The 7175-nt window shown below is 42.8% G+C and overlaps 2 long non-coding RNA genes across 4 annotated transcripts; both read left to right on the forward strand.

The window, feature by feature from the left end:
* Positions 1 to 1312: 1312 nt before the first annotated feature.
* On the forward strand, positions 1313 to 2222 carry LOC148894996 (uncharacterized). The gene is made up of 4 exons (XR_016115727.1): positions 1313 to 1636; positions 1735 to 1845; positions 1947 to 2003; positions 2088 to 2222. It is a non-coding gene; the product is annotated as an uncharacterized LOC148894996 (long non-coding RNA).
* A 281-nt stretch (positions 2223 to 2503) lies between these two features.
* LOC148894997 (uncharacterized) lies at positions 2504 to 4931 on the forward strand. 3 transcript variants are annotated; one of them, XR_016115795.1, is made up of 6 exons: positions 2504 to 2943; positions 3044 to 3153; positions 3252 to 3308; positions 3393 to 3503; positions 4367 to 4488; positions 4582 to 4931. It is a non-coding gene; the product is annotated as an uncharacterized LOC148894997 (long non-coding RNA). The 3 variants fall into 3 exon arrangements; XR_016115797.1 differs by lacking the exon at positions 2504 to 2943 and having other exon boundaries at positions 3057 to 3153; positions 4367 to 4490; XR_016115796.1 differs by lacking the exons at positions 4367 to 4488; positions 4582 to 4931 and having other exon boundaries at positions 3393 to 3548.
* Positions 4932 to 7175: the final 2244 nt, after the last annotated feature.

Genomic DNA, 7175 nt, shown 5'->3' on the forward strand with positions numbered 1-7175 from the left:
GATGGATTTGTCCGTTTCATGTACGTAGAGGTTTTGAGCTCTACTCACGTTCATCAGAAATAGCTGATCACCACTCCTGCTGAGATGACCTACCTACTTTCGGCATGGGTCTGTATAACCCCTAGAAATACAAATAAGTATCTACAATATTAACCCCTGTAGTTTGTTAAACCAATGTTGACACGACTGACATTTATGCCTCCGCGAGCGCCGGTGTTCAGATGAGCCGCTTCATCGCGACTGACGGAATGCTGAACAAGATGCCCGCCGGCGACAGAGGATGTGGTTGGCAGTGTGCAGCTCTTCCTGATGAATGAGTAACGCCACCTGACTCTTAATCTGTGAACCTCTGAAACCAGGGAATGTCCAAACCTGAGCCTCAATGACTGCAGTCCTGTTTTTCTTTATGTACCAGGAACATGTTAATGCTGGATGCAGGCATATGGCATGTTTGACCCATTGCTGGGATGAGGTGAGTTCCCAATATTCAGTGCAGGTCGGTATAATTCATTGTGCATTCAATCATGAATGTCTGTTTATGCCTCTCCCAGTGCCGGTGTTCAAATGGGCAGCTTCATCGCGACTGACGGAAAGCTGAACAAGATGGCCAAGATGCCGGCGACAAAGTGGATGTGGTTGGCAGTGTGCAGCTCTTCCCGATGAATGAGTAATGCCACCTGACTCTTAATCTGTGAACCTCTGAAACCAGGGAATGTCCAAACTTGAGCCTCAATGACTGCAGTCCTGTTTTTCTTTATGTACCAGGAACACGTTAATGCTGGATGCAGGCATATGGCATGTTTGACCCATTGCTGGGATGAGGTGAGTTCCCAATATTCAGTGCAGGTTGGTATAATTCATTGTGCATTCAATCATGAATGTCTGTTTATGCCTCTCCCAGTGCCGCTGTTCAGATGGGCAGCTTCATCGCGACTGACGGAAAGCTGAACAAGACGGCCAAGATGCCGGCGACAAAGTGGATGTGGTTGGCGGTGTGCAGCTCTTTCTGATGAAAGTGGAGTAATAGATTTTATTAAGCGCCTTTAAAAGCTCTCAAGCACACTTTTGTCACAGACAAGCATAAGTACTATAATAAATAACTAAATAAATGTATAAATGGTAACGAGAGCGACACAGAAAATGCAATTTTAAATAGGTGGGTAGTAATACCAGCTATCTCGTAATCCGCGAACCCCAGAAACCAGGGAATGTCAAAGGTTGCCTCTCAATGGCCACTGTCCTGTCTGTTTTCTTGCTGTCCCAGGATGAACACGTCTCATTCAAATAATCAGGATCGTTAAAATGCTGGCTGATGAGCTGATTGTCTGAATCAGGTGTGTCCCACCCAGGGACACACCTGGACTATGGGAGGACAGCGGTCGAGTGCCAAATTGAGACACCTCCTGTTTTTGGGGGTCCCGGATTGAGTTAGGGTATGCTTTGGGTTTAATTCAGGCATTGTACTGGAGGTTTGGGTAAAGTTAAGGGGTTCAAGGGTTCATAAGGCATCCGGTTAACCGGTTTGACTGAGGCAGCTAGGTTACTGTGGTACGCAGATGTTTTGAGCTCTAACCACATTGATCAGAAAGAGTTGAGCACCACTCCTGCTGAGATGACCTACCTACATTTGGCACAGGTCTGTATAACCCCTACAAATCAAAATAAATATATAATGTTAACCGCCGTAGTTTTTTAAATCAATGTTGACAGGACTGACGTTTATGCCTCCCTAAGCGCCGGTGTTCAGATGAGCTGCTTCATCGCGACTGACGGAATGCTGAACAAGATGCCCGCCACTGACAAAGTGGGCGTGTTTGGCAGTGTGCAGCTCTTCCTGATTAATGCGTAACACCACCTAACTCTTAATCTGCAAACCCCTGAAACCAGGGAATGTCCAAATCTGGTCCTCAATGACCGCTGTCTTGTTTGTTTTCTTGATCTTCTAGGATAACGTTAATGCTGGCTGCAGGCATACGGCATGCTTGACCCATTGCTGGGGTGAGGTGAGCTCCCAATATTCAGCGCAGTTAAGTATAATTCATTGTGCATTCAATCGGCATGAATAAGTCTGTTTATGCCTCCCCCAGTGCCGGTGTTCAGATGAGCAGCTTCAAGACGGACGGATTGCTGAACAAGATGCCCGCCGACGACAGAAAGTGGATGTGGTTGGTGGTGTGCAGCTCTTCCTGATGAATGAGTAGTAATAGATTTTATTATAAGCGCCTTTCAATGCTCTGAAAGACACTTTACAGTCACAGACAGGCATCGGTACTAAAATAAATAAATAAATTACAATTATACATGGTAACAAGAGAGCGACACAGAAAATGCCATTTTAAATACGTGGGTAGTAAGGCCACCTATCTCGTAATCCACGAACCCCAGAAACCAGGGAATGTCAAAGTTTGCCCCTCAATGGCCACTGTCCTGTCTGTTTTCTTGCTGTCCCAGGATGAACACATCTCATTCAAACAATCAGGATCGTTCAAATGTTGGCTGATGAGCGGATTGTTTGAATCTCGTGTGCCCCACCCAGGGAAGTTGGACTATGGAAGGACAGCGGTCGAGTGCCAAGTTGGGATAACCCAGTTTTTATGGATCCCGGATTCGAGTTGGGGTGTGCTTTTGGTTTAATGTAGAATTCAGGCATAATACCGGAGGTTTATAATAATACATTTAAAATTACAAGCGCCTTTCTGAACACCCAAGGACACTTTACAATAAAATCATGATTGGGTAAAGTTAAGGGGTTCGAGGTTTGATTAGGCAGCCGGTTAACCGGTTTGACTGTTAGGCAGCTAGGTTGCTGTGGTACGCAGCATGGAAATTAAGAACACAGATGGATTTGTCAGTTTCATGTACGTAGAGGTCTTGAGCTCTACTCTCATTCATCAGAAAGAGCTGAGCACCACTCCTGAGATGACCTACCGACATTTGGCACAGGTCTGTATAACCCCGAGAACTCAAAATAAATATCTACAACGTTAACCCCCGTAGTTTATTAAATCAATGTTGACATGACTGACGTGTATGCCTTCCCCAGCACCGGTGGTCAGTGGGCAGCTTCATCAAGACCGACGGAATGCTAAACACTATGCCCACCGGCGACAAAGTGGACGTGGTTGGCGATGTGGAGTTCTTCCTGATGAATGAGTAATGCCACCGAACTCTTAATCTGCGAACCCCTGAAACCAGGGAATGTCCAAACCTGATCCTCAATGACCGCCGTCCTGTTTTTCTTGATGTTCCAGGAGCACGTTAATGCTGGATGCATGCATACAGTATGTTTGACCCATTGCTGGAGGGAGGTGAGTTTCCAATATTCAGTGCAGGTCAGTATAATTCATTGTGCATTCAATTATCATGAATACATCTGTTTATGCCTCCCCAAGCGCCGGTGTTCAGATGGGCAGCTTCAGCGATACTGACGGAATGCTGAAAAAGATGCCCGTCGGTGACAAAGTGGACGTGGTTGGCGGTGCGCAGCTCTTCCTGATGAATGAGTAATAATATATTTTATTTTAAGCGCCATTCAAAGCTCTCAAGGACACTTTACAGTCACAGTCAAGCATAGGTACTCTAATAAATAAATTAAAAATATATAATGCATAAAATACAATTATAAATGTTAACAAGAGCCAGACAGACAATGCAGTTTTAAATAGATGGGTAGTAAGGCCACCTATCTCGTAATCCGGGAAACCCAGAAACCAGGGAATGTCGAAGCTTGCCCCTCAATGGCCACTGTTCTGTCTGTTTTCTTGCTGTCCCCGGATGAGCACATCTCTTTCAAACAATCAGGATCGTTCAAATGCTGGCTGATGAGCTGATTGTTTGAATCTGGTGTGTCCCACCCAGGGAAGTTTGACTATGGAAGGACAGCGGTCGGGTGCCAAGTTGGGACACCCCTGTTTTTATGGATCGTGGATTCGAGTTGGGGTGTGCTTTGGGTTTAATGTAGAATTCAGGCATGGAGATTTATAATAATAATAATAATACCTTTAATTTACAAGCACCTTTCTGAACACCGAAGTACACTTTAACGTAAAAACAATACATAAAACAAAATCATGATTGGGTAAAGTTAAGGGGTTTGATTAGGCAGCCGGTTAACCGGTTTGACTGTTAGGCAGCTAGGTTGCTGTGGTACGCAGCATGGAAATTAAGAACACAGATTTGTCAGTTTCATGTACATCGGTCTTGAGCTCTACTCGCATTCATCAGAAAGAGCTGAGCACCACTCCTGAGATGACCTACCTACATTCTTCACAGGTCTGCATAACCCCTGGAAATCAATAAATATCTACAATGTTAACCCTGTAGTGCATTCAATCATCATGAACAAGTCTGTTTATCCCTCCCCCAGCGCTGTTGGCCAGATGGGCAGCTTCACCGTGATTGGTGGAATGATCAACAAGATGCACGCTGGTGACACAGTGGATGTGCTTGGCTTTGTTTGGGAATCTAAGCAGTGCGCAGCTCTTCCAGGTGTGTGTAAATTGTGGCATGGCCTCAAAAACTTTATACTTGTGTTTAAGCGTTGCAATGTCAGCATCGAGATATTCTTTGGTCTCTGCCCAGGTTTCTGCTCCAGCCCCACCCAAAATCATCGCCGCCACCAATCCTAAATCCTAATCCTTCTCATCTCCCTTCAAATAATCAAAATCCTTTAACACTAATATCGCAATACTACCTCCGATAGCTAAACCATAACACTAGTACGTGACCCAAACCTTGCTAACTGTTAAATTAATTCTAATCCTGGTTTGACTCCATAATCCCTAAATCCTCCACATAACCTCTAATCAAAAACCTAGGCATGACATGCTCTGGGAGTAAAGTGCCCCAGTCAGGCTACTTTTGGAGAGAAAAGCCAAAGATTAGCCACAATACTTCCAAAAATAGTCAGCCCTCTGTCAAACTGGCCTTTCTGTTTTCCTGTTATTCAGGTCGAATACCCTTACTAATCCTCAAATTGTCAAACATAAACTTCCCAAATCACCGCCAACTCACTCTAAACCTTACCCACGTCTCGTTAAAATGACTAATATCGTAAAAATTAAAGATTAAATAAAATATTAAATACTTGGGCCCTCGACGTCCAAGTGTCCTTCCTGTTTTGCATCTATTCAAGGTTTAATACACCTAAATCAAACGATCAGCTCATCAGCCAGCTCTCAATTACGATTACGATCCTGATCATTTGATTCTGTTGTGTTGCACCTTGGACAACTGGAAATCAGGGAGGACTTGACAAAATATAACCTAATTTGGAACACTAAACCCTAATGTCCCAAACTAAACAAACTCTAAAATACAACCGACTACTCGCACTAAACTCAAAATACGTATCCTCAAATTGTCAAACATAAACTCCGAACACCCCAAATCACCTCACTTTAAATCTCTAGAATTTTACTTTGTTAATTCCGGGTTGAGTGAACGCTGGCGCGTGTGGCTGCCGCTGCTCACCCGCAAAAAATATCCTGACTATAATGTCCTTGAGGGTTTTCAAAGGCGCTTATAAATTAAATGTATTATTATAAACCTTACCCACTTGATAAAATAACAATATCGTAACAAGTTAAAGATTAGCCTAAAGAGAAATTCCAGATCTAATAAATACTCTGGCCCTTGACGTCCAAGTGTCCTTCCTGTTTTGCTTCTATTCAAGGTTTAATACACCTAAATCAAACGATCAGCTCATCAGCCAGCTCTCCATTATGATTACGATCCTGATCATTTGATTCTGTTGTGTTGCACCTTGGACAACTGGAAATCAGGGAGGACTTGACAAAATATAACCTAATTTGGAACACTAAACCCTAATGTCCCAAAGTAAACAAACTAAAATACAACAGACTACTCGCACTAAACTCAAAATACATATCCTCAAATTGTCAAACATAAACTCCAACACCCCAAATCACCTCACCTGACTAAAGTGTCCTTGAGGGTTTTGAAAGGCGCTTATAAATAAAATGCATTATTATTAAAATTATAAACCTTACCCACTTTTGAAAATGACAATATGTCCAAGTGACCTTCCTGTTTTGCATCTATTCAAGGTTTAATCCACCTAAATCAAATGATCAGCTCATCAGCCAGCTCTCAAATCCGATCCTGATCATTTGATTCTGTTGTGTTGCACCTTGAATAACTGGAAATCAGGGAGGACTTTTGATAACCATAATTTCACATAACTAAGCAAATTTGGAACAATAAACCCTAATGTGCTAAAAAAAATCCAACCAACCGCTCAATCCCTAACCAATAGAAGCTACTAATTTCATTCTTAACGAAAATGCTGAACCAAATCACCCTAGTTTAAATATAGTATCATCCTTGCCCACTTCTCGATAAAATGACAATAATATCCTAACAACTTAAAGAGAGAAATTCCAGATCTAATAAATACTCGCGCCCTCGACGTCCAAGTGTCCTTCCTGTTTTGCATCTGTTCAAGGTTTAATACACCTAAATCAAATGATCGGCTCATCAGCCAGCTCTCAAATCCGATCCTGATCATTTGATTCTGTTGTGTTGCACCTTGAATAACTGGAAATCAGGGAGGACTTTTGATAACCATAATTTCACAAAACTAAGCAAATTTGGAACAATAAACCCTAATGTGCTAAAAAAAAAATCCAACCAACCGCTCAATCCCTAACCAATAGAAGCTACTAATATCATTCTTAACAAATGCTGAACCAAATCACCCTAGTTTAAATATAGTATCATCCTTACCCACTTCTCTCTAAAACTTTCTACAATAGCCTAAGCGTAAGATTAGCCTCAACAGTTTGGGCTGTCCTTCCTGTTTTGCACTTATTCCAGGCCTAAACCCCAACCTCTATCACTTCAGCATAAACTCCTACCCATACTGCCCCTCCCTCCCCTTCCAATGGTGGCTAATAAAGAATCTGTTTTCCCTCCTACCATCCATTTCCTGTCCATTTTTCAATGCTGCTCCAACTGAATAAAGATGTGTCACAATAAAGCTTTATCTGTGTCCATGGCTTTTATTACTCTTTTTTTTTTTTTGGGGGGGGGGGGGAGAAAGAGAGATTTGGCTTAGGTCCGAGGCAATTGGAGTTTAGGCTTAGGTGTGGTGGTTTAGGGGTAGTTTTCTTCAGGTGTCGCTTTTTTAATTCTATTTTTTCCAGGCTTAGGAG

Source organism: Hippocampus bargibanti, linkage group LG08, assembly GCF_051943395.1.
Source record: "Hippocampus bargibanti isolate YZ-2025 linkage group LG08, ASM5194339v1, whole genome shotgun sequence".
NCBI classification, from domain to species: Eukaryota; Metazoa; Chordata; class Actinopteri; order Syngnathiformes; family Syngnathidae; genus Hippocampus; species Hippocampus bargibanti.